General features: G+C 38.4%; 1 long non-coding RNA gene across 1 annotated transcript in view; it reads left to right on the forward strand.

Annotated features, from left to right (window-relative positions):
* The first annotated feature begins 21,072 nt into the window (after positions 1 to 21,072).
* The window catches only part of LOC123391553, a 47,030-nt gene continuing 41,835 nt past the window's right edge, over positions 21,073 to 26,267 (forward strand). The window contains exon 1 of the long non-coding RNA XR_006606241.1: positions 21,073 to 21,448. This is a non-coding gene — a long non-coding RNA (uncharacterized LOC123391553). The remainder of the gene's footprint in view (positions 21,449 to 26,267) is intronic.

The raw sequence follows: 26,267 nt of genomic DNA on the forward strand, positions 1-26,267 counted from the left end.
TTGATCCTCTGCCTTCAACTCGGGTCATGGTCTCAGGATCCTAGTATCGAGCCCCGCATCGGGCTCTCTGCCGGGCGGGGCGCCTGCTTCCGCCTCTCTCTCTGCCTGCCTCTCCGCCTACTTGTGATCTTTCTGTGTGTCAAATAAATAAAATCTTTAAAAAAAAAAAAAAGTTCTCATGTAAATATGGCACAAAAGATCTAAGTGATGTGTAATATAATCTTCTGAATCTCCTTATAAGTTCAAATTATTCTGTATTTAAAATTTTTGAAGAAAAAATTTAAAAACAGCAGGAGGAAGAAAAAAAAAAACACCAATTTATGAGTTTACATTGAAAGGTAAAAAGGTTGGCATGGCATGACAGGATTCTCTACTCAAAGCGTCACAAAGCTGAAATCAAAGTCTATCAGCTGGACTGAGTTCTCCTACGAAGCCCAGGGAGAAAATCCACCTCCAAATTCATTCTTTTCTCTTTTTTTTTTCTTTTTTTAAGATTTTATTTATATTATTTGACAGAGATCGCAAGTAAGCAGAGAGGCAGGCAGGGTGGGGGGAAGCAGGCTCCCCGTTGAGCTGGGAACCGGATGCGAGGCTCGATCCCAGAACCTCAGGATCACGACCCAAGCCCAAGGCAGAGGCTTTAACCCACTGAGCCACCCAGGCACCCCCAAATTCATTCTTGCTGTGAACGGAATTCAGTTCCTTGCGGTTGGTAAGATCGAGTCCTGATTTCCTGGCGGGCTATTGGCCAGGAACCACTTTCAGCTGCTAGATGCCACTCCGAATTCTGTGCCACATGGTTCCCGAGCTCTCCAAGTTTTCTGTGGTGTGTCAAATTCTTCTCGCACTTAGAATTTCTATATTCCTTTCTATGACTAGCTGGAGAAAACTGCTTTTCACAGACTCATGATTAGGCCGACCCACATAATCTCCCCATTTTAAGGCCCATAATCTAATCATGGGGGTGGAGTCCGTCGCTCTCACGGTCCCGGGGACTATGTCGTAGGTGGGCCCTCGTGGGTGGAACATCTGAGGATTCTGTCCACGGTAGCGTCCATTCTGAACGTGGCTGGGGAGGGAGGCACAGGCAGAGAGGGGCGGGTATCTCTTGGAACTGTAACTCTAAAATGAAGGCTGATTTTCCTAGAACTCCTACAGAAATGTCTAATTCCCGTATCAGTCAAATATCCATTCTTTACTTTTCCTGATTCCTCTAAATTAAATGAAGTTGAAAATACCCTCGAAGGGATTTGCTTGAGATTTGTTTCACTTGGGGTTTGAGTCTAATGAAGCAGGAGACTGAGTTGTTACATATTCCCAAGCAGTACCACAAAAAGTACTTAAATATCTAATTATTGGATAAATATTACCCCTCAGAGTCCTCACAGGACACCACTTGATAAACTTGCAAAGCAGCTGAAAGAAGTAATTTTGTTTCAGGTTCCTTAAAGCAACCACCAGGGCTCTGAGATTAAGCTTCCACACCATGAAGTTCCTGCCTCCACAACCCTTTCTGGTTTCTGGTCCTTGTTGTTTTAGTGCAAATAATTCCAAACATGCACATCTATAAAGTTCTAGAGTCATTAAATACATAATGGACCCCCATTTTAGAAGCTACCTGCTACATTTATTTTTTCTTTTTTACCTATTACATTTCAAAGGAGAAAATTAGCCTTAAGTATAATAGTAAAATAGAATTAAAATATTTCTTCTGTTGAAAGAAGAAATTTGACTGATTTGGCAGTCATACAGACTATCTCTAAGTCAAGGAATTTTGGATTTGGTTGTGATTTCTATTGTCTGGCAATTAGATATTGCCATTTTAATCTGAATTCATGCAAAACAACCTCAATTGTAGTAATTTGCTCAGTTTCCTTAAAGATTAAAATAGGTGTTTCATTATTTAATAGCACATTTTTCAGTTAAAATGTGTGCTTTTATATTTGTATGTATATTTATGTTTCATATATTATCCTTTGCATTGCTTACAATAATAAGATCACTTTAATAATCTTTAAATGAAAAATCTTTTAAAATCTATTAAATTAGTTCAAACTTTTTAAAGAGGAAATAAAACTAGAAACCAAGCAAATGGAAACATTTTCAACCTTATTAATAACAAACAAAATTCAAAACACTTAAGAAGGCAATACCACCTTTCTTATATAACAATTTATGAAACATAATTCACATACCATTTAATTCATTATTTAACTGTATAATTCTGTGCACTGCTTGGCTCAGTTAGAGGAGAGTGCAATTCTTGATCTCATAAGTTTGAGCCCCACACTGGATGTAGAAATTGCTTAAGAAAAACAAACTTTAAAAAAAAAAAAATGAACGGTAAAGTGTATAACTCAATGGGTTTTCGTATATCCACAAAGTTGCACAACCGTCACCACAATCAATTTTAGAATGTTTTCATCACCCCAAAAAGAAACCCCATATTTCTAACCAAAACACCCAAGCCTGGGCAACAACTAACCTAATTTCACTTTCTTATAGATTTACCTATTATGGGTATTTCATTTCATATAATATAATATAATATAATATAATATAATACATGTATTTTTTGTGACTGGCTTCTCTCATTTAGTAATATTTTCAAAGTTCTTCTGTGTACCATGTGCCAATACTTGGTACTTTTTTTTTTTTTAAGATTTATTTATTTGGGGCACCTGGGTGGCTCAGTCGGTTAAGCTGCTGCCTTGGGCTCGGGTCATGATCACAGGGTCCTGGGATCGAGCCCCACACCGGGCTCCCTACTCAGTGGAGAGCCTGCTTCTCCCTCTCCCTCTACCTGCCACTCTGCCTACTTGTGCTCTCTCTATATATATCAAATAAATATATAAAATCCTTTTTAAAAAAAAGATTTATTTACTTGACAGAGAGAGCAGCCCAAGTGGTACCATTTTTATTTAATAAATTGCTTGTTTGTTTTTTTAATTTAATGATGTGGGGGCACCTGAGTCACTCAGTCAGTTAAGTGTCTGCCTTCAGCTCAGATCATGATCTCAGGGTCCTGAGATCAAGCCCTACATTGGGCTCTCTGCTCAGCAGGGAGCCTACTTCTCCCTCTCTCTCCTCCCCTCCTCCTGGCTGTGCTCTCTCTCCCTCTGTCTCAAATAAATAAATAAAATCTTTTTAAAAATATGAATGATGTGATGTTGGTAACATGGTCCTCTGTTGCTAGTATCCTAGGCTGTGTGTTTTTTTTAAAGGTTTTATTTATTTACTTGACAGACAGAGATCACAAGTAGGCAGAGAGGAAGGCAGAGAGAGAGGAAAGCTGGCTCCCCACTGAGCTGAAAGCCAGATGTGGGGCTCGATCCCAAGACCCTGGGATCATGCCCTGAACTGAAGGCAGAGGCTTTAACCCACTGAGCCACCCAGGCACCCCTAGTATCCTAGTTTTATAAAAAAAATTTGATCATATGTACCAAGAGTCCACAAGGACTTCTTTCTTTTTCTCTTTTTTCTTTTTTTTCCTTTCTTTTCTTTACCATTTTCTTCTTTTTTTATTATTTATTTTTTATTAACATATAATGTTTTATTTGCCCCAGGGGTACAGGTCTGTGGATCATCAGGCTTACACATTTCATAGCACTCACCATAGCCCATACCTTCTTCAGTGTCCATAACCCAACCACCCTCTCCCTACCCCCTCCCCCTGGCAACCCTCAGTTTGTTCTGTGAGATTAAGAGTCTCTTACGGTTTGTCTCCCTCCCGATCACAACTTGTTTCATTTTTTTCCTTCCCTACCCCCCAAAACCTCCATTCTGCCTCTCAAATTCCTCATATCAGAGAGAGCATATGATACTTGTCTTTCTCTGACTGACTTATTTCACTCGGCATAATTCCCTCTAGTTCCATCCACATTGTTGCAAGTGGCAAGATTTCATTTCTTTTGATGGCTGCATAGTATTATGATATATATATATATATATATATATATATATATAATCACATCTCCTTTATCCATTCATCTGTTGATGGACATGTAGATTCTTTCCATAATTTGGCTATTGTGGATATTACTGCTATAAACATTCAGGTGCACATGCCCCTTTGGATCACTACATTTGTATCTTTAGGGTACCCAGTAGTGCAATTACTGGGTCATAGGGTAGCTCTATTTTCAACTTTTTGAGGAACCTTCATACTGTTTTCCAGAGTGGCTGCACCAGCTTGCATTCCCACCAACAGTGTAGGAGGGTTCCCCTTTCTCCGCATCCTCGCCAACATCTGTTGTTTTCTGACTTGTTAATTTTAGCCATTCTGACTGGTGTGAGGTGATACCTCATTGTGGTTTTGATATGTATCTCCTGATGCTGAGTGATGTGGAGCACTTTTTCATGTGTCCATTGGCCATCTGGATGTCTTCTTTGCAGAAATGTCTGTTCATGTCCTCTGCCCATTTCTTGATTGGATTATTTGTTCTGTGGGTGTTGAGTTTTATAAGTTCTTTAGGGATTTTGGATACTAGCCCTTTATCTGATATGTCATTTGCAAATATCTTCTCCCATTCTGTCAGTTGTCTTTTGGTTTTGTTGACTGTTTCCTTTTCTGTGCAAAAGCTTTTGATCTTGATGAAGTCCCAATAGTTCATTTTTGCCCTTGCTTCACTTGCCTTTGGCAGTGTTTCTAGGAGGAAGTTGCTGCAGCTGAGGTCGAATCCAATCATCATCATCCAATTCCAGATGTAGGGACACCTGACATAGCCAGCTGCTGTGAAATAATGGAGGAGCTTGCAATCTGCCTTGCTCTCCTCAAGGTTGCTGCCTTGTTCTCCTCAAGGGTTTTGATGGATTCCTTTCTCACATTGAGGTCTTTCATCCATATGGAGTCTATTTTTGTGTGTGGTGTAAGGAAATGGTCCAGTTTCATTCTTCTGCATGTGGCTGAAGGACTTCCTTTTTTACCAAACCAGGCTCCTCTGAGCTTTTTTCCCACAAGGCTTTAACCTTGGCCTATCGTCCTTAGCTTGCTGAGCCCAGTTTAGCAAGAAGTCCCCTGCCCTGCATACCTAATCAAATTCCTCAACCTCTCTACTATCCATTTCTAATCAGATACTCTTCCTCTCACCCTTAATGTCTAATCAAGTTCCTCCTAGTAATTAAAACAAAATTTTTTAAGTAATCTCTACACCTAGGATAGTGCTTGAACTCATGTCCCCAATTTTAAGAGCGAAGAGCCACCTGTTCTATCAACTGAGGCAACCAGGCACCCCAGTAATTTTCTATCCAATGATTCTTCACTGAGCACATCAGCTCTATATCCCCAGCTACCCTTGCTACATTCTGAGTTGAGGTCAGTTTTAAACCAAACTCTCTCTCCCTTATTGCCATAACACACACAAAAAAAAATAAAAATAAAAAACACACACAAACAAACAAACAAACAAAAAACTGTCCCACCATTTTAAAACAAGTGTTTGGTATAACTTCTCTTTAACAAGTTCTATAAATAGTAAATGAACTTTTTAAAAATATTTTATTTATTTATTTGAGAGAGCATGAGCAATAGAGTACAAGCCAGAGGAGGAGCAGTGAGCAAGGGAGGTGCAGACTCCCCACTGAACAAGGAACCCAAGCTCCTGGTTCATGACCTAAGCTGAAAACAGATGATTGACCAACTAAGCCACTCAAGCACCCTAAAAATATTAAAAGAATTTTGACTTAATATTTTCATCTCTGAAAGTTTGTCTTAAGGAAATAATTCAGAGTCCAGTAAAAATATTTATTCATAAACTTGATAGCAGTGAATACACTAGGAAAGGAATAGGTACAGATAGTTCTTCAAATGTCCAACTTTGGGGGAAGGAGTGAGCAAACCAAGGTATAGTAGGTCAGTGGTATGTATGGTAGCCATTAACAGGTATAGTTATGAAGTTTTAGCAATATGAAAAATGCTCATTATGTTGCAGAGTGCTTGTCACAAATTCATACACACTGTATTTTAAAGTATTTATAAGATATAAATATAGTATTTTCTACAAGTCAATGACTTTTTTTAAAAAATTGGTTATTCAATATGAAAAAGATAAAATACAATAATCATATGTAACCTGTGAATCTTGTTTGTAATCTGATTTAAACAAAATAAGGGTAAAAAATATTTTAGATACAATAGCAGAATTTTGAGTATGGTCTGGTTATTACATTATGTAAATATATTTTACATTTTACATTATGTGGGGAGAAAAGGCCCTAATATTTAGGAATAGAAAATGAACTAGAGGTGAAATATCATGGTCTGAGATTTGCTTTAAAACTCTCCTGCAGGGGTGCCTGGGCATCTCAGTTGGTTAAGCGTTTTCCTTCAACTCAGGTCATGATCTCAAGGTCCTGGGATGGAGCCCCGCAACTGGGTCCTTACTCATTGGGAGCTTCTCCCTTTCCCTCTGCCTGTCACTCCTCCTGCTTTGCTCTCTCTCTCTCTCTCTCTCTCTCTGTGTCAAATAAATAAATAAAATCTTTAAAAAGGAAAATAAAATTCTCTGCAAAGAAAAAAATTAGATGAACAAATACAGAGATCTGTTAATAATTTTATATCTAGATGTTCTAGCTAGCTATAGCTTTTTAATACACCATCGGGAAACAGGGTCTCAAAACAATAATGATCATTACTTTGCTGGCAGATTTGGTAGTTGACTGGGATAACAGTCTCCCTCAGGGTCTCTCCTGCAGGGCATCAGATGGTGGCAGCACCTGGCTTCCTTCTTCACTGGAGCAGCTGTGTGCTGGGAGAGCTGGGACTCTTCAAGTGTGTCCCTCCTTCCTCTTCTTCCCTCATCTCTTTGCTTTCTCTCCTTCTCAGGTGATTTCTACACTTGTTGACCCTAGAGAAAACAAACTTCTTACATGGTAGCCAAGGTCCTGGGCAGGTGTCCCAGTAGAAACCAGCAGGCAGAGTATGCTCTCTATTACTCTCTAGACAGTACTCAGCATCCCTTCAGTCTACTCTAGACATATGGTCTACTCAGGTCAAGTGGAAGGATCATAGACTCCACCTTTTAATGGCGGAGTGGCAAGGTCACATTGGAAGAATAGCATGGGAGATAGAAATATTGTTCCAGGCATCTTTTAAAAATAGTATCTGCCACACTGGGTGATGGATATCAGGGACTTGTCATCATATTCTCCTTACTTTTATATATTTTGAAATTTTTACTTCTTGAACTGAGGAGAAAACTAAAAGGAAATGCATTAAAGCGTGCACAGTAAATCCTATTAAGTAATGTTCCATACTCTTAAATTGCCTATAATGTTAGATTAATTCTCGAACCTATTGTAAATTATAATTTAAAAAGAAACTTTCTCTTAATCCCTTTCCAGTGGCTAAAAGTAATCAGGATATCCTAATATTCTAAAATTAAGCCATAATAAATATTATCATTAAGTGCTAGAGCCATTTTTTAATTTCTTCTGTATCTTTTTCTTTTTACTATCCTAAGGGTAGAACAAAGAGGGCAAGTATTTGTATCTCAGCTTGGATAAGAATCAGATTTTATTTAAAGCAGGCAGAGTCAATGGATGAGTTAATTAATATGTAAATCCTCTAAAATGGTGTGCAAAATTGGGTGGACGTGCATCAGTACGTCTTATGGGGGGGAGCCACAGTTTTTATCAAATTCTGGGATAAAAAGTTTAAGGATCACAACTGTTACTATTGTTGTTGCTAACTAAATATCATGTGTTTTTCTAGCTCCGTGGATTTACTAAAAACCTCTCTGACTTGTCATTTTCTCTTGATCATCCCCCACCTCATTCACACCCATCTACATAGATGATATTTGCCAACTTCTCCTCCAAACCATAAAATAAGAGGCAGGCATAAAGCTCTGGCCATCCTTTGAATAATACCCAATAGGTATTCACAAGTTTGTGACTCTCTAATTTGAAATGTAGGTACTTGAGGAAGAATATGCCTGAGGGTACTGTCCTCTGCCCAATGATATGTTATCCTGGGTTTCATTAACAATTGGTGCAGCTGAAAAAAAAAAAAATAATAAAATAAAATAAAAATCACCGAATTGACATTTTCACCAGGTTCTCTATTTTTCTTTTTTTTTCCAAGAGGTTTGGGGTCATGTTTTAAGTTAACTTTTTTCAGGTTTGTGATACTCTGAATCATTGGCTCTGTAACCTTCTTGGTTGTCTAGGTTGGGCAGCATTTAAATTGTTCTGCAAAAACCTCAGCAATTGACCTCAGCAATGACCTCAGCAACTGACTTTAGTCATTAGTTTGCTCTTATTTGGGGGGGAAAAAAAATCTTGTGAGGAATGAAGAAAAGAAAACACAAGAAATAAAAAAAGCCTACAAACATACAGGTTTTAAAACTGAATGTTCTGGAAAAAAAAATTTGAAAGAGTGTTCTAAGAAACCCAGCAAGAACATCACGCTGATGTTTCCTAGTTCCTTTGCGCGTCTTACTGGGCAAGTCCACTCCCTTCACTCCAGCTACTGATTATTGGCCATTGGCCTCCAAGTCTATGTTTCCAGAACTGACATAAAGAAAGTGTGTGGGTCTAAAATCCATCAGTCACAACCCTGAGATCCAACAACTACTCTGAAAATTCAGTGTTTTTCCATAATTCATTTGGCACTGAAATATGACCTGACATGATTCATTTGGTAATAAAATATGACCTAGATTGATGAGAGACTACTTTTAGTCATTTTATGTTCTTCTCAGTGTAAATACTCATAAATTTTACTGAAGAACTGTTAGTATATTTGATCACTGGGTGCTCTCCTAGCCCTCCCCCAGGAGTATTATATACCACAGGGGGACACAAATCAATTAACATGTCTAAAATGGAAGATTTTCCATACAAAACACAACTAGACCCATGGGTTTTCTCTAACAGATTGTAGGTCTAAACTAATGTCTATTTAATATATTCAGTCTAAATAATTTCCAACATTAAAACACTCCAAAGACGTTTGAACAATATAATAAAGATAGAAAAACATATCAATTAACTTCATAGAGGCAATGTTTTAATGAACTCTCTAATGAGATTAGAAGTTCTAAAAAAAAAATCTGAAAAAGAAGACTAATAATTTTAGCTAATATTTATTGAGCCCTGATAAATTGCTAGGAATTCTATTAAACAATTTACATTCATTATTTCATGAATGCCACAAGCCACCATGTGAAATAGGTATTTTTATTATACTACTTTGTAAATAAGAAAGTAAGAAACATAACAGTTAAATACCATTCAAGGATACCTTCAGAAGTAGTTGAGATAGAATCAGTCTGACTCCAGAGCCTGTACACCCAATCCATGGGGATATGGGTTCTGTAATAGGAAACCGGCCCTAAAATATATTATGATTCTAGAGCGGTGAGCCCTTTAGTACTGATTCAAAAATAAACAGGTGTGCTAAAACTAGTACACAACAACAACAACAACAACAAAGAGACAAAAAAAAAAAAAGAAAACTTAGTAACTCAAAAAATTATCTTCAATGGTTTTGTGACTTGACTGGGCTCAGCTTATTTGGGATTTTTCATGGTTCTTATTTGGAATTTTTCCTATAATTATAGCTTAATAATAGTTTCAGCTAGAATCATTTGAAGATTCATCTGGGATACATGTCCAAGATGGTCCACTCACATGGTTGGCAGTTGATGCTGGCTATTAGCTGAGGGCATAAGCCAGAGCACCTGCAAAACACCTCTCCATGTGGCTTGGATTTTTAATAGGATGGTCACAAGGTCCTGAGAGGGAGCATTCCCAAATAAGTGTTTTTAAAAATCTGGGAAGAGGGTGCCTGGGTGGCTCAGTGGGTTAGGCCTCTGCCTTCGGCTCAGGTCGTGATCTCAGGGTCTTGGGATCGAGCCCCGCATCGGTCTCTCTGCTTGGTGGGGAGCCTGCTTCCTCCTCTCTCTCTGCCTGCTGTTCTATCTACTTGTGATCTCTCTCTCTGTCAAATAAATAAATAAAATCTTTTTTAAAAAAATAAAATTAAATAAAAATCTGGGAAGAAACTGTAAGACAACTTCTGACACAGCTTCAGAAGTCCCAGAACATCTCTTATGCTGCATTCTCTCGGTCAAGCAAGTCACTGGGTCCATCCTAGATCCAAGAAGAGACTAACATGTCCCCACCTCTTAATATGAGGGGCAGCATATGCACACAGAGAGGAAAGTAGTTGGTGCTGGACATATCTCGATCCTAGTTACCATGGTTCATCCTCTGGTCACCACAATTTACACCTTTCTCATCGGCAAAATGGACTCACCACAGCTATTAAGATCCTCTACCATCTTATTTGATTATAGCATCAACTAAAAATCTAGGATCTCCTCATTTAAATGACAGTCAGATACAGATGATGTAGTTCGCTGGATATAACTCTTCAAGTATGCTCTCTCTCAGTCTGAACACCTGCGAACTCAAGAGTTAAGTTATCTCCCCATCCCACACACATAAGCACAAATCCCACATGCAATGGTAATACACAAATAGGATGACCACAACAAATATTTTTTTCAGAAACAGGACAGACGGGGCACCTGGGTGGCTCAGTGGGTTGGGCCTCTGCCTTCGGCTCAGGTCATGATCTCGGGGTCTTGGGATCGAGCCCCACATCGGGCTCTCTGCTCAGCAGGGAGCCTGCGTCCCTTCCTCTCTCTCTGCCTGCCTCTCTGCCTACTTGTGATCTCTCTCTCTGTCAAATAAAATAAAAAATAAATAAATAAATAAATAAATAAATAAATAAATATTTAAAAATAAGGAAAGAAACAGGATGGAAGTGGAGGAACTATCAGGAGGCACAGAGCAGTGCCTGGTTCACAGAATTCTAAAATCCTAGAAGACACATACCACTAGTTCTTTGATTGGGGGCTAATCTTCTCCCCTGGAGTGGCTCTCCATGACTCTTGATTCTACCCCTTGGACTCTTAACTCTTCATTTTGAGTCGACCTTCCTTTTTTTTTTTTTTTTTTTTTTTAAGATTTTATTTATTTATCAGAGAGGGGGGGGGGAGAGAGCGAGCACAGGCAGACAGAATGGCAGGCAGAGGCAGAGGCAGAAGCAGGCTCCCTGCCGAGCAAGGAGCCCGATGCGGGACTTGATCCCAGGACGCTGGGATCATGACCTGAGCCGAAGGCAGCCGCCCAACCAACTGAGCCACCCAGGCGTCCCTCGAACTTCCTTTTCTATAAGAAATTCTGTTTGGTAGCTGAGAAGCTTTCTCAAACTCTTTCCCGCCTGAAGAAGTTCAGGACCTTTTCATTTTGAACTATTTTGTCCTGTCAACCCAAGCAAACTATGCTTGCAACTACTTCTTGAAAACTTAATATATTCCCTACTAATATTGGTGTTCACTCCTTTTACACAAAATCTCTCTAAGACTTGCCTTCTCTACCTGCTTGAGAGTCAGGGTGCTATGGGAAGATGCCCTTAAGATTCTCAGGAGCCCTAATGTCCACCTGACAGAGTCTACAAGGCCCACACTTCCATCTGAGGGTCAACGATGGGTGATACAGCTGCAGCTTTAATTCTAGCTTTATCCTGTCACCAGAATTACTAGTAATTTTCTAGCTTTGATCTAGAAAATCCAAAATCCCAGAGCCCCTTTATAATCTTAAGAAAATTTTACTTCCCGGGAAACTGTCCAAAAACTTAAGAGTATCTTTTCCTCTCTCTACATCTGTTACTTTAGTGTATGTTGCTAAAAGAAACAAGATGACACTTTCAACATGGTACATGGAAAGTCTTTCTGGCCAAATCTCTTAGTTCGTTTCGACTTCCCACATATCTGCAGGCCACATTTTTGCCAAACCTTCTAAGATTACATAGCAAGAATTCTCACTCTTCCTGTTTCCAACAATAGCTTCCTCACTGTCCTCCAGGTTTTGCTAATCGTTTCCTCAAGGCCTTCCAATATTCACCTGTGACCTAGTCTCAAAGCTAATGCCACAAGTTTTAAGTCTCTGTTACAACAGAATCTCAATTCCAGGCAATTTTTAAAGTTTTATTTTATTTAAGTAACTTCTACATCCAAAGTGGGGCTCCAACTCACGACCCTGAGATCAAAAATCACATGCTCTTCAGACTGAGCCAGTCAGGTGACCCTCAATTCTGGATAACTTTGTCTCATGTATCTAGTACTATGTGACAGATCAACCCATATTTAGAGGCTTAAGACAAAAATGCATTATTACCTTGCATAGTCCTGTGTTTAGACAGGGCCCAGCTGCGTGGGTCTTACTTGGAATCACTTGTATGAGTGCAGTCAGATAATTTCTGGGGTCGGAGTTATCACATGGGTCGAACCTCTGAAGGAACTTACTAAAAAATGGCTGTTGATGTTCTAGCAGGGAGTTCTGCTAGAGCTCTCCCCCAGAGCACCTGCATAGGATATCTTTAGAGAGCTTTGACTTCTCACAGCATGGTGGCTGAGTTCTGAGAGGGAGTGTCCAAAGAGAAAGTCTTTCAAGAGATTCATGTGGAGGCTGCCAAGCGCCTTATGATTTACCTTAGAAGCACCAGAACATCCTTTCCACCTCATTCTATTAGTCAACTGGATCACTGAGGGCAGCCCAGATTCAACAGAGGAAAATTAGATTTTACCTCTTGATATGAAGAGCGGAGTACACTTGTGATATAGAAAGAATTGATGGTGGCTGTCTCTACAGTACCTACTGTCATAAACCACAGAATATTTATATAGTCTCAAAGTCTCCTTAGAGTGGAAAAAACCATCAGACACACTACTGTAACCAAATGATCAATGTTAACATCTCTGTGAAGTACTCAACCTTACTCTTGTGTTCCCACCCAAAAAGCATAAACTGTGTCTTATGAGGAAATAGCAGACAAACCTCAATGGAGAAAATGTACTCTTCAAAATGCCAAGGTCATAAAACACAAAAACGTACTAAGGAACTCTCCAGATTATGAACTAGGGACGCATGACAACTAAATGCAGAGCACAATCCTATATTTGATACTGGGCAAGGGACTTCTTTTTCCTTTTTTCTTTCTTTTGTTATAAAGTAAATTACTAGGAAAATTACAAAACTTAAATAGGGTCTTTAGTTAAGATGGATGCATTGAATCAATGATAATTTCCTGCTTTTGATAATCATACCAAGGCAATTTGAGCTTTATACACAATGAGGTATTTGGGAGTAAATTATCATTATGTCTATAATTTACTCCCAAATGGTTCAAAAAACAGCAATAGCAATAACAGAAAGATAAAGGAAATGTGGCAAAATGTAAACATTTAAAGAATTCCTTGTGCTATTCTTACTTACTTTATGTAAGTCTGAGATTTTATTACAAAATAAAAGCTATAAACAAAACTAACAACGAATTAGCAGATCAGTAAAAAATACTAAAGAATTCAGAAATGGAATCAAAGAATGAAAACAACTGATATATAGGAAAAGATAGATAAAATGTCATGAAATAGGAAGCCCCGTCACAAGAAGTCCAAACATTTCTGAGGAAAAGCTTTGCAGCACAAATGACAGAAATCTCATTTCCTTAATTTTCAAAGGTAGTCACAATCAAACAGCACAAGAAGAGCAGCAGTAAAGAAACTTAAGCAAAATACACAAGCAAACACTTACAAAACTAAATGCAGGTAGCCAAAATATGCAAAGAGATGCTTTAGGGCTTAAATTTTATGAGTTGAGCACATGTGTCTTTCTCCATCCTTTCCCAAACTCCCACTGAAATTACAGTAGACGATTTTTTTTTTTAAAGGCATTAATTCGTAAGTACAAAGAGAGCATGAAACAAGACAAGAGTGGAAAAAAAGAAAAGATCATAAATTATAAAATCTAGAAAGCAGATAGGAAAGCAGTAACTATGGTACATGCCAAACATCTGCAAATTAAGTGCCAATGGGCAGGGGCAGGTGGAGGGGGAGCAAGTAGGAAGAATCATGCTTGTTTGCTTTGCCCCGGAATGACCCAAGAGTTAAGGCACCAGGTATCACTAAAAGTGAAAATGCAGGGCAGATCATTCTAATTGTCAAGCTCCCCTGTTCATTGGGAAAATAGTATGAAATAAGAGGCAAAAATGCCTATCCTCATGGAGCTAATCTCCTAATAGGTGCTTATAATAATATGGAAATATATAATATGGGGATAATATATATTAAAATAAAATAGTATATAATATGCAATTATAATATACTTCATTATGATATATTCAATTATATATTATATTTATATTCTATGGCAGTAAGGATGGTGGAAAAAAAATCAGAACAGAGGTAGGCAGTACTGCGGGTAGGAACCCACTTTAAAATACAGTGATCTGGAAAGCCCTTGCTAAGGCTTTTATCTGACCAAAGATTAAAGGAGTAGAGGGAGCCCACCATCTGGGTACCTGAAGGGAAACAGTACATCAAATGTAAATGTCTTGAACTGGGACTGTGCCTGGCATGCCAGGGTCTAGGTTGATATGGGGGGTGGATGAAGACAGGCCTTAGGGGATGGTCAGGAAGTCACTTGGACACCTTGGAGGCCATTGTAAAGTTTTTGGAATAAGACAAGGGGACTTACAAGTATTTGAAGCTGAAACCTGGAGAATTAATTGGAAATCATAAAAAAATAGTAGTTTCACTCCTAGAAACTACTAGTTTCCAACAAAGGGAGGAGAGGACCTCTCTCCAGCAACAGTAGAAGATGAGAGGCTAACATTCTTGAAAGGTGTGAACTGTAGAGTACCTAGCCACAAAGACATCAAGCACCAATGGAGCAAAGTCCCATACTGAAAACGCCCGGTAAGTGGAAGTCCCCACTTCCACCCACCATTGCCATTCCAGTCCATTTTCTCCACTAGCTTCCTGCTCCCCACACGACGATGGCTGCCCACTAGATCATGGACAATTTCTGTTCGAGAAAACTAGCCAGCCCAAGAAAAAAGAGCTCTAGACTGACATTTGGTAATCTTACAATGATATACGAGGTTCTTCCCCAATCCCCCTGTAGTAAAACCCAACTCTCCTAGAGCTTCCAGTCAACACTCTTAAATATGATCAGCCAATTACAAATTGCAAAACATTTGTGGAAACTCTTCTCCGTAAAAGAAAGACGAAAAGAAGTAAACCAAAGAAGTTCAAAGAAAATAGAGACAACACATGATACTATGAAAAACAAAGACTTTTTAAAAAATCTATAACATTCTTGGTGGGGGGGGACCAATATTGCAGATGGGGGGTGGAGAGCTGCTACCAAAAGAATATCCAGAGGCAGAATGACCAGCCTTCTTAGTTTGTCCAAGTATACCTCGGTTTTAGCACTGAAAGCCTGCTATTCCTGGAAACTTCTCAGTCCCAGGCAAACTAGGGAGGCCAATGAACCTACTAGGAAAGGAGAAAGTTTTATTAAATTCAAAATATGACAGCAAAAATATAGGGTAAAGCCAGGGAACCCCCATAATCCCACAGGTTCACTGAATCCTGCCCTCTCCTGGGCTTCTCTCTCCTTCTTCCCTAGTCTTTCCTGCTCTGACATCAGAAAAACTAGCTAAGAAACTGTTGCAGAAGTCCACTCAATAGAGGGTAAGGTGGTATAAGGAGGACAATAAAGGAAGGAACCCACTGAAGAGATATCTAAGAGGTAGAATTCAAGAGGGTTAGCCTTAAAATTTCAGAATGAAGAAAATACTTCTGACATCTTCTGGTCCAATCCTTTCTTTTTATAACCCAGTGCCTGACTTATAGCAGTAGCTGAATATACTAAATCTTTGCTGAATAAATTAACAAATAAATGAGGAAAAAGCCCCAGAGACGTACCGACACTATTGATTATTGCATACCTGGCGTAAGAACATCAGCCTCCTGACTCTTTAATCAGCGTTCTCGCCATCATGTCACACCTGGTCTAATCACGAACAAAAATGATAAAGACATTATCTCAACTTCATTTTAGGGCCACAGCCCAAATCACTGCCTTCACATTCTCAATGTCATCTATAAAGTAGCACATTAATTTTTTTTTTTTAATGACAGCAGAAATAACAAACCAATAGAAGAGCCTGAAAAATAAAGTTGAGGGCAAAAAGCAGGGTAGAACAAAGACAAAAGTAAAAAGTAAAAGAACAGAAGAGAAAAAATATTTTTTGCAAGTAGAGAATCTGTCTAGGAGATAAATCATCAAATAATGGGAGTTTTTCAAAGAGAAAACAGAAAATAGGGAGGAGAAAATTATCAAAGAACTAATGCAAGGAGCATTTCCTGGAATGGAAGGACACACGTTCCCAGACTGAAAGGGCTCACTGAGGGCCCAGAACAGTGTTTGGGAAAAGGAACTGCACCTAGGGACATTATCAAGGAGGCTCAAAAGAAATGACCTCTTATACATCAAGATACTAGAAGTGGCTATTTCTGAATAGTAGAATTAAAAGTGACAGCAGCAGGAAGGCTGCTTCTGCCTCTCCCACTCCCCCTGCTTGTGTTCCCGCTCTTGCTCTGTCTCTGTTAAATAAATAAATAAAATCTTAAAAAAAAAAAAAAAAAAAAGAAAAGAAAAGAAAGAAAGAAATGATCCCTAAAGCACAGAAAGAGAAACAGGGAGGATGGGCAGAGAGAGAACAGATCAGATTCCAAGGGCTTAATAGCATATTTAACCACTCAACAGCAATGCTAGGACGTTTAGTTCATAGATCATGCCTTTAAATTTCTGAGAGAAATTATGTCAACATAGACTTCACACCTATTCTACCCAGATGAATGTGCAAGGGCAGTTGTGTGTATCAGCAAAAATCCAGAAACAATCTAAATATCTATTCCTGGAGGTAAAATCAATTATAACAAATAAAAGTAACCTTAAAAATTATTATAATTATACAAATAAAGGGTAAAATGATAATATCTTAGGGGCGCCTGGGTGGCTCAGTCATTAAGTGTCTGCCTTTGGCTCAGATTATGATCCCAGAGTCCTAGGATCAAGTCCCATCTCGGGCTCTCTGCTTGGCGGGAAGCCTGCTTCTCGGTCTCCCACTCCCCCTGCTTGTGTTCCCTCTCTCTCTCTGTGTGTCTCTCTCTGTCAAATAAATAAATAAAATCTTTTTTAAAAATTATAACATAGGGGCACCTGGGTGGCTCAGTGGGTTAAGGCCTCTGCCTTCAGCTCAGTTCATGATCTCAAGGTCCTGGGGTAGAGCCCCATGTCGGGTTCTCTGCTCGGCAGGGAGCCTGCTTCCCTTCCTCTCTCTCTGCCTGCCTCTCTGCCTGCTTGTGATCTCTGTCTGTCAAATGAATAAACAAAACCTTTTAAAAAAATTATGTTTTCACCATTTAAAGCAATGCAACAAATTCTACTAAAGAATTAAATTAATGATATGTACTGACATGGAAAGAATGCCATTATATATTATTAGGTTAAAAAAAGTATATTTCAAAGTAACATTGTACAGAATGGGATTTTTTATAAAGGAATATATAGAAAAAAACAGTATATAGATATACAGAAATATACAGATATATAGATAAAATAACTAAAAAGAAAAATCTCTGTGCCATCAGTGACTACCTTCAGAAGTTTAGCTTATCCTTTTTACTTTATACAGTTCTATAGTAGCTGGGTTTTTTTTTCTTACAATCTGCAAATTATTTTTTAAATATGTATAGATTTCATTTCTTTGCGATGACAGCACCATCTAGTGGTCTATATCAACTTTTTAAACATTTTTAACTTTAATGTGAAATTTAATAATTTCACATTAAAATAAAAACTAGTAAAAAATAAATAAAAATTTAAAATAAAAACAAGTGGGCGCCTGGGTGGCTCAGTGGGTTAAGCCGCTGCCTTCGGCTCAGGTCATGATCTCAGGGTCCTGGGATCGAGTCCCGCATCGGGCTCTCTGCTCAGCAGGGAGCCTGCTTCCTCCTCTCTCTCTCTCTCTCTCTGCCTGCCTCTCTGCCTACTTGTGATCTCTCTCTGTCAAATAAAAAATAAATAAATAAATAAATAAAAATTAAAAATCTTTAAAATAAAAACAAGTAACTACAGCACACACGGGAAAAAAACTATTTTTAATATGGCATTTAGAGCAAATAGAGCAAATATAGAGTAAATCCTTATAACTTCATTGAAAAAGTTTATCTTTTAGAATAATCTCTAAGATATATTAAATAGGAAATTCAAAATACAGAAAAATATGTGCAGTAATCTATCATTTGTATTAAAAGGAAAGTATAGCATTCTTGCATATTTGATTGTATATGCATAAAATGTCTCTGGAAACACACAGACACACCCTGGTGAAGTTGGATGTCTTCAGTGAGGTTAAGTAAATGGCTGAAAAATAGGAATGAAAGCAAGAACTTTGTCTGTGTACCCTTTTGAACCTTTTGAATTTTAAGCCCTGACATAAAATGTAAGTTAAAAAATAAGTCTTTCGCCTCACTGCTTCCAAGAGACCAAGATGGGTCCACCAGTGGTTCTCCTGGAGCCATCCGAGAAAATCTGGCCAGGCTTCCCATTCTTACCATCTCGTTCTTATCTGCTTAAACCAGCTCGTTCTCTTCCAGAAATATGCCCTCAATCTGTGCTACCCGTGTTTCTGTCAGCAGACAAAGGATTAAGTTGGATTGAGTGAACCTCTTTGAATGGGTCATCTAAGACACCTACTTTAACCGCAGATATCCACCATACCTACCTTAATGCTAACTCTTTGTATATACAGCAAAAATACTTAAAAAAATTGTTAAAAATGAAAAAAAAGGGGGGCAGGATGGAGGGTGCCTCGCTGCCTCAGCCACAGAAGCATGTGAGTCTTGATCTCAGGGTGGTAAGTTCAAACCCCACATTGGGCATAGAGTTTCCTTTAAAAAAAAAAGAAGAAGAAGAAGAAGAAGAACAGAGAAAAGAAGTATACAGACATCAGATGGAAAATAAAAATTGTAAATGGAAAATCTACTGACAGTTCTATTAAATAAGAACATATAAAAGTGTTAATTCATGTGCACAGAAATTATACACATGAGCAAAGGAGTTTAAATAAAAGGGAAAGAATGATAATTTGGGGGGCGCCTGGGTGGCTCAGTGGGTTAAGCCTCTGCCTTCAGCTCAGGTCATGATCCCAGGGTCCTGGGATCGAGCCCCACGGCGGGCTCTCTGCTCAGCAGGGAACCTGCTTCCTCCTCTCTCTGTCTGCCTCTCTGCCTACTTGTGATCTCTCTCTGTCAAATAAATAAATAAAATCTTTAAAAAAAGAATGATAATTTGGGGACAGATGGTCCAGGGGTGATGATCACAAGGCAGAGTGCTGGCAATGTCAATGAAAGGATAGGTTGAATCTGAGAGAAATTATGGAAAAAGTCCTGGATTTGAAAATTCTAAAATGTTACCAGGTTCTGATCCTGGATGAGAAATACAGGGAAGTATAGAGTGGTGCTATTTAATAAAAATATGAGAGACACATATGTAATGCCAAATTTTCTAGTAGCCACATTTAAAAGATCAAAAAGAAAAAGGCAAAATTAATTTTAATATATCTTTTTTTATCCAGTATATCCAAAATATGATCATTTCAATGTATAAATTCAAAGGAGAAATGTGTATTTCATACTCATTTGGGTTAATCACAATTCAAATGTTCCATAGTCCTACGTGACTGGCAACTATTGTATTAAACAACAAAGAAAGATTGAATTTAGGAGAAAATAGCATACTTTAAAAATGCAACATGGGGGCTTAAGTGGGTAGGAGAAGAATAAATGAAACAAGATGGGATTGGGAGGGAGACAAACCATAAGTGACTCTTAATCTCACAAACAAACTGAGGGTTGCTGGGGGGAGGGGGTTTGGGAGAAGTGGGTGGGATTATGGACATTGGGGAGGGTATGTGCTTTGGTGAGTGCTGTGAAATGTGTAAACCTGGTGATTCACAGACCTGTACCCCTGGGGATAAAAATATATGTTTATAAAAAATTAAAAATTAAAAAAAAATAGTGAGCTTAAGGAATCAACAAGACATCTATATAAAACTATAAAGCGAATTGTTGTGCAGAACAAGTATGCAAGCAAAGATCAGCATTGGCTGTGGAGATTTGGACAGCCACATACATGAAATGATACAGCCATGAAAAAGGAATAAGAGAAGGAATGCTAAGTAGCATTTGCCAAAGCATGTTACTCAGAACATTAGGAACTCCAAAAGCTTATTTTTTAAATGACCAAATTAACCACAGCATCTTAATGCATTTAAAAGCCTGAAGAGAGAGGTGCCTGGGTGGCTCAGTTGTTAAGTGTCTGCCCTGGCGGGTCATGATCCCAGAGTGCTGGGATCGAGCCCAGCATTGGGCTGCCTGCTCGGCAGGAAGCCTGCTTCTCCCTTTCCCACTCCCCTGCTTGGGTTCCTTCTCTGGCTGTGTATCTCTCTATTAAATAAATAAATAAATAAATAAATAAATAAATAAATTTTAAAAAGCCTGAAGAGCCGGGTGCCTGGGTGACTCAGTCAATTAAGCATCTGCCTTTGGCTCTGGTCCTGATCTCAGGGTTCTGAGATCAAGCACTGCATTGAGCTTCCTGTTCAGGGAGCGTCTGCTTCTCCCTCTCCCTCTGCAGCGCCCCCTGCTTGTGCTCTCTTGTTCTCTCTCTCTGTCTCTCTCTGTCAAATAAACAAAGTCTTTTAAAAAATAAAATAAAATAGAAGACTGAAAAGAACATTTCGAGCAAGATTTTTCAACTCACAAATAATGTTCTGGACACATGAATTTAACAGCCTCAGAATAACTCCTGCCACTGAAATATTTATTTATTACTAACATCATTCTAGAGGTATTGCTCTTACTTCTTAATTAATTAATTAATTAATGCTTTTAAAATAAAAAATAACGAATAAGAAGAAAATAATGAGATCTCCTGGTGGAGTGAATAGCAAATGGGCTACTTAAACCACAATAAAAACCAAGACAAAGTCCCAAGATAAACAGTACTTGGAAAGTTAATTGTTTACCAAGTGCTTATTTGTTCGGCCTGGTTTACTGTTAAAGAACACTATAGAAATTGACCTGTGTTCGGACACGTCACCCTATCAACCACCTGTTGAGTCTCAACGTGCCTGGACGGAAGGAACAGTCTTTGCTTGCTCAAAGCTGTATATATTAGTGGTATTTACAGAAGGGCATGTGATAGAAAAAGTAAATAACTGAATTTGTTCATAGCTTCCTGTTTCCTTCTTGATTCTTCAGGAGAGGATGCCTTTTCCCTTTGGAAGTACAGATTCTCCTTGGACAAAACTTAATTAAAACTCCAGCTAGATTAGTAAACTTTGGTTAATGAATTGGCCTCAGGAAGCCCCTACATTTTCATGGCCTCGTAGAGTTCAGTGAAAATGTTTATTAAGGGACACAGCCTGTCCTGCTCTGACCCCAAGACACTGAAGACTCTGTTTGAATCAGACTCAAGGGCTTCTTCCTCCTCACCACTCTCAAGGACAGGAATGCTTCTGGTAAGTTTCTATAAAATCCTCATGTTTTCTTTGCCTCAAACGAAACTTTTTTTTTTAATTAGCCCATATTGTCTAGTAATTAATTTCATTGCCATAGGTAATGAAATTCCACTTATCGTTCTTTCCTGGAGTTTTTTTTAGTATAAAAGAAATATGGCTAAAAGGGGGGAGAAGAAGTCTGCGCTTTGTGGAACACACTCTCCGAATATTTTTCTTTTCCTTTGCCATCTGTGACTGATTTCTTTGTGCAGTTTTTATTTCCAAGTAACAAGAAATGTATTTTCATTTATTTTCAAGGTAGAATTAAGGAAATCCAATCACAAGATCTCATTCAGTTCTCGTATTTTCCTCTTATTGAAATTACAGTACCATATTTTGGTGAAAGCAAGAAATAATTTCAAGAGAAATATTTCTGAGGGACATAGCTAATAATGCATTATTTTTAATTTAGGACTAAAAGATAAATTTCCTCCTGAATTTTTCTTAAGATGTTTTGTAACTGGTGATAGAAATCTGTAACCAAAATTATTTTGTACTAGATACTCAACCAGCATTCTGAGGTAAAAATGTTATGAGATGTGCCTTAAAAATTCAAACTGGACTGAGGTTATTCAATTGCCTGTTGTGTTGTGCGATGAGGTACAGAAAATTCATCTGGTCTCATAGGGATCCTCTCTGTTGAGACAGAGCAGTAATCACATTACCAACAATTAAAACCAAAAATTCTCTGGGTTGCAATACTTATAATTAATCTACATAAAATCTACATAAAACACACACAAAATGTTGTGGGTTTTTTGTATTTTCAAGTCCAATCAAGAGTATTTTATCTAAGACTTTAGCAGCAAAGACTTTCTGTTCCCAAATTATTGAAAATTTTCATACATACAAAAAATTAAAATGATTATACCATGAACACCCAAATACCCACCACATAGATTCTACAACTAACACTTTGCTGTATTGGCCTCTTCAAATATTACCCAATACCCCTCCATCTATTCATCCATCAACTCATATTCTTTACTTTTTTTTTTTTAGAGAAGTTTAAGGTTCACGGCAAAATTAAGAGCAGGGAACAAATATTTCTCATATGCTCCCAGCCTCCCCCATTATCAACAGTCTCCCACCACAGTGGTTCACTCGATTACAATGTATTTTACTTTAATCAGGTTACAACTGATTAAATCAACACATCATAATCACCCAAAGTCCGTAGTTTATGTTAGGGTTCACCCCTGGTGTTCATATTCCTCCATCCCTGGCAATCACTAATAGTTTCCCTGTCTCCATAGTTTTGCCTTTTCTAGAACATCATATAATTGGAATCATGCAGTATCTTGCCTTTCCAGCTTGGTTTCTATCAGTAATAGACATCCTTATTGTCTTTTCATAGCATGGTGGCTCATTTCTTTTTAGAGCTGAGTAATATTCCATTGTCTGGGTATTCCACAGTTTATCTATTCACCTGCTGAAGGACAGTGTCGAAATTTTGGCAATGATAAATAAAGCTGTGTGCTGGGTTTTGTTTGGAGATAAGTTTCCAACTTCTTTGGGCAAACACCAAAGAGAGTAGTTGCTAGATCATGTAGCAAGAATATGTTTAGCTTTGTAAGAAACTGCCAAATTGTATCCCAAAGTGGTGGTACTGGGGCACCTGGGTGGCTCATTCAGTTATACACACGACTCTTAGCTTAGGCTCAGGCCATGATGCCCGGATTGTGAGATCGAGACCCACGCAGAGTCTATTTGAGATTCTCTCTCGCTCTCCCTCTGCCCCCCAACTCCTACTCTCTCTCTCTCTCTCTCATTCTTTCTAAAATAAGTGAACAAATCTTTTTAAAAAATGGCTGTACTAGGGCGCCTGGGTGGCTCAGCGGGTTAAGCCTCTGCCTTCGGCTCAGGTCACAATCCTGGGATCAAGCCCCGCACCGTGCTCTCTGCTCAGCGGGGAGCCTGTTTCTCCCTGTTTCTCCCTCTCTCTCTGCCTGCCTCTTTGCCTACTTGCTGACCTCTATCTCTGTCAAATAAATAAAATCTTTAAAAAAAAAAAAAATGGCTGTACCATTTTGCATTCTCATCAGCCACGAATGAGAGTTTCTACAGCTCTATGTCTTCACCAGTATTTTGTGTTGTCAGCGATCTGGATTTCTAATAGGTACAAAGCAGTATCTCATTTTACCTGGCATTTTCTTGATAACATATGATATGAAATATCTTTTCATATGCTGAGTGACATTTGTATCTTTTTTGGTGGGTGTCTGTAAAGGTCTTTGGTTTATTTTTTAACTGGGTTTATTTTCTATTGTTGAGTTTGAGAGTTCTTTGTGTATCTTGGAAAACACTGCTTTATCAGATATTGAGTTTTGCAAATATTTTCTTTCAGTCTGTGGCTTGTCTTCTCACTCTCTAAATATAGTCCCTCACGAAGCACTCTTTCATTCTAATGAATTCCAGATTACCAATTCCTTCTTTTTGGATTATTCTTTTGGTATTTTATAGATATTTTTTAATGTTTTCTGATGTCTGGTTTAAGATAAGAGCTATAAGTCAGGAACAGCCAGATGGAAGAGAAGCCCAGGGCAAGGTGTGGGGAAGGGCACAGAGCTTCCATGTCCTGTCCTGGAGCATCACTTTCCCTAAGTCAACACATGTTCACCAACCCAGAGGCTCCATCCTCTTTACTTGTATGATGCATTTTAAAGTTGCAGACCTTGGGGCAACCTGGGTGACTCACTCAGTTAAGCATCAGCTTTCGGCTCGGGTCATGATCCCAGGGTCCCTGGATCCAGGCCTCCATCAGGCTCCTTGCTCAGCGGGAAGTCTGTATCTCCCTCTCCCTCTGCTGCTGCTCTCTCTCTCTCTCTCTCTCTCTGTGTCAAATAAATAAATAAATAAATAAGCAAACAAATAAATAAAATCTTAAAAAAAAATAAAGTTGCAGACCTTAGTATACTTTACCTAAACATTTAGGGATACATGTCACTAACTAGAGTCCAATTGTTTAACTTTTTTCTTGAGACAAAGTTCGTGTGCAGTAAGAAGCACAAATCTTTAGTATACTATCAGATGGGCTTTGATAAATATATACATCTGTGTGATTCAAATCCTTGTCATCATTCCAGATCTAGAAACCATTATATTCCCCTGCTTAGTCGGTGCCTCCTCCTACCTCCAGAGGTAATCTTTCTTCGTCTCCTTCAGACAGTGCGTATGCATGATGTTGTTTTCATGTTCACTCATGTTTTTGTGTGTATCAGTAGGTCATTCCTTTTTTACTGATGAGCAGTAGCCTGTTGGATGAATATACTACAGTTTGTTTATCTACCTCTCGTTGGGGGACACTGGGGTTTCACCCAGGTTTTTAGCTATTCTGAATAAACCTGTTATAAACATTCTTACACAAATCTTTCCTCGCACACATGCTGCTGGGTCATAATGTAGTAATAACCTTGGTTTTATAAGACTCTACCAGAGATTTTTCTAAAGTAATCATACCATTTTATCAGCCTCACCAGCACTGTGGGAGAAGTTCAGTTACCCCATCCTCTTGTCAATTTTGAGGTTAAGCAGCGCTTAGTCTGTGTCATTCTGCTGGTTGGGTGGTCCTAGCTCATTGTGCTTTGATCACCATTTACCTGATGTCTCCTGTGGCTGAGGGTCTTCCCATGGTCATTTGCATAGCATTATTAAATGTCTATTTAAATATTTGGCCCATTTTTTTTTTAAATGGACTCTTGGTCTTTTTATTGTTGAATTAGAGGTGCTTTTGTAAGTGTATGCTGCAGCTACAAGTTCTTTGTCAAATGCATGTTTTGTAAATATTTTCCTCCTGTCTGTGGCTGGCTCATTCATTTTCTTTCCCTTTTGGGGGGAGGGGAGATTTTATTAATTTGACAGAGAGAGAGCACAAGCAAGGGGGAGCAGTAGAGGGAGAGGGAATTTGGCTCCCTGCTGAGCAGGGAGCCCTTCTCAGGGCTCATCCCAGAACCCTGGGATCATGACCTGAGCGGAAGGCAGAAGCTTAACCCACTGAGCCATCCAGGTGCTTCTTATTCAATTTCTTAAATGTGTAATTGGTGAGCACTAGTTTTAAAATTTGGTGAAGTCTAAGTACCTATTTTTGTATTATCATGAATTTCTGTGTGCTACCTAAAAACGTCTTGTTTTTTCTCAAGTTGCAAAGATAATCTTCTTTTTTGGGTTTTTTTTTTCTTTTTCCCTAGAAGTCTTATCATTTTAACTTTTACATTCAGTTCTAAATATTTGTGTTTGGTGTGAAGCAAGAGTTCTTTGTTTTCTTTCTTTTTTAATGAATATCTAGCTTAGTGAATATCTATCTTCTAATGAATATCCAGTGTTTAAAAAAAAAAAAAAAACTATTTTTTTCCCTTTCTCTACTCGGTTTCTTTGAAGACTATAGAAAATCAAATGACCATAAAGAGTAGATCTTAATTTTGGACTCTATACAGTTCCATTAATTCATTTGTCTCTTCTTATGCAAACACCACACTTTTTTTAATTACTGTGGCTTCACAGTAAGTTGCCAAGTCAGGTAATATGAGTCCTTTAAATTTACTCTTTTCTCTAAAATGTTTGGATGTGCTACCTCCTTTGCATTTCCATAGAAAGTTTACAATCAGATGATCAATTTCTACAAGGGCAAGGTAAGTTTACGACTATGATTACATTAAATTTACAGGTTAAGTTAAGAATAAGCTTAATAATATCGAGTCTTCCAATGTATAAATATGGTATATCTCTCAATTTATTATTTCTCTCAGAAGTGCTTTGTGGTTTTAAAGGTAGAGTTTTTGTT

Source organism: Mustela putorius, unplaced genomic scaffold (assembly GCF_011764305.1).
Source record: "Mustela putorius furo isolate JIRA1106 unplaced genomic scaffold, ASM1176430v1.1 tig00000242_pilon_pilon_pilon, whole genome shotgun sequence".
NCBI classification, from domain to species: domain Eukaryota; kingdom Metazoa; phylum Chordata; class Mammalia; order Carnivora; family Mustelidae; genus Mustela; species Mustela putorius.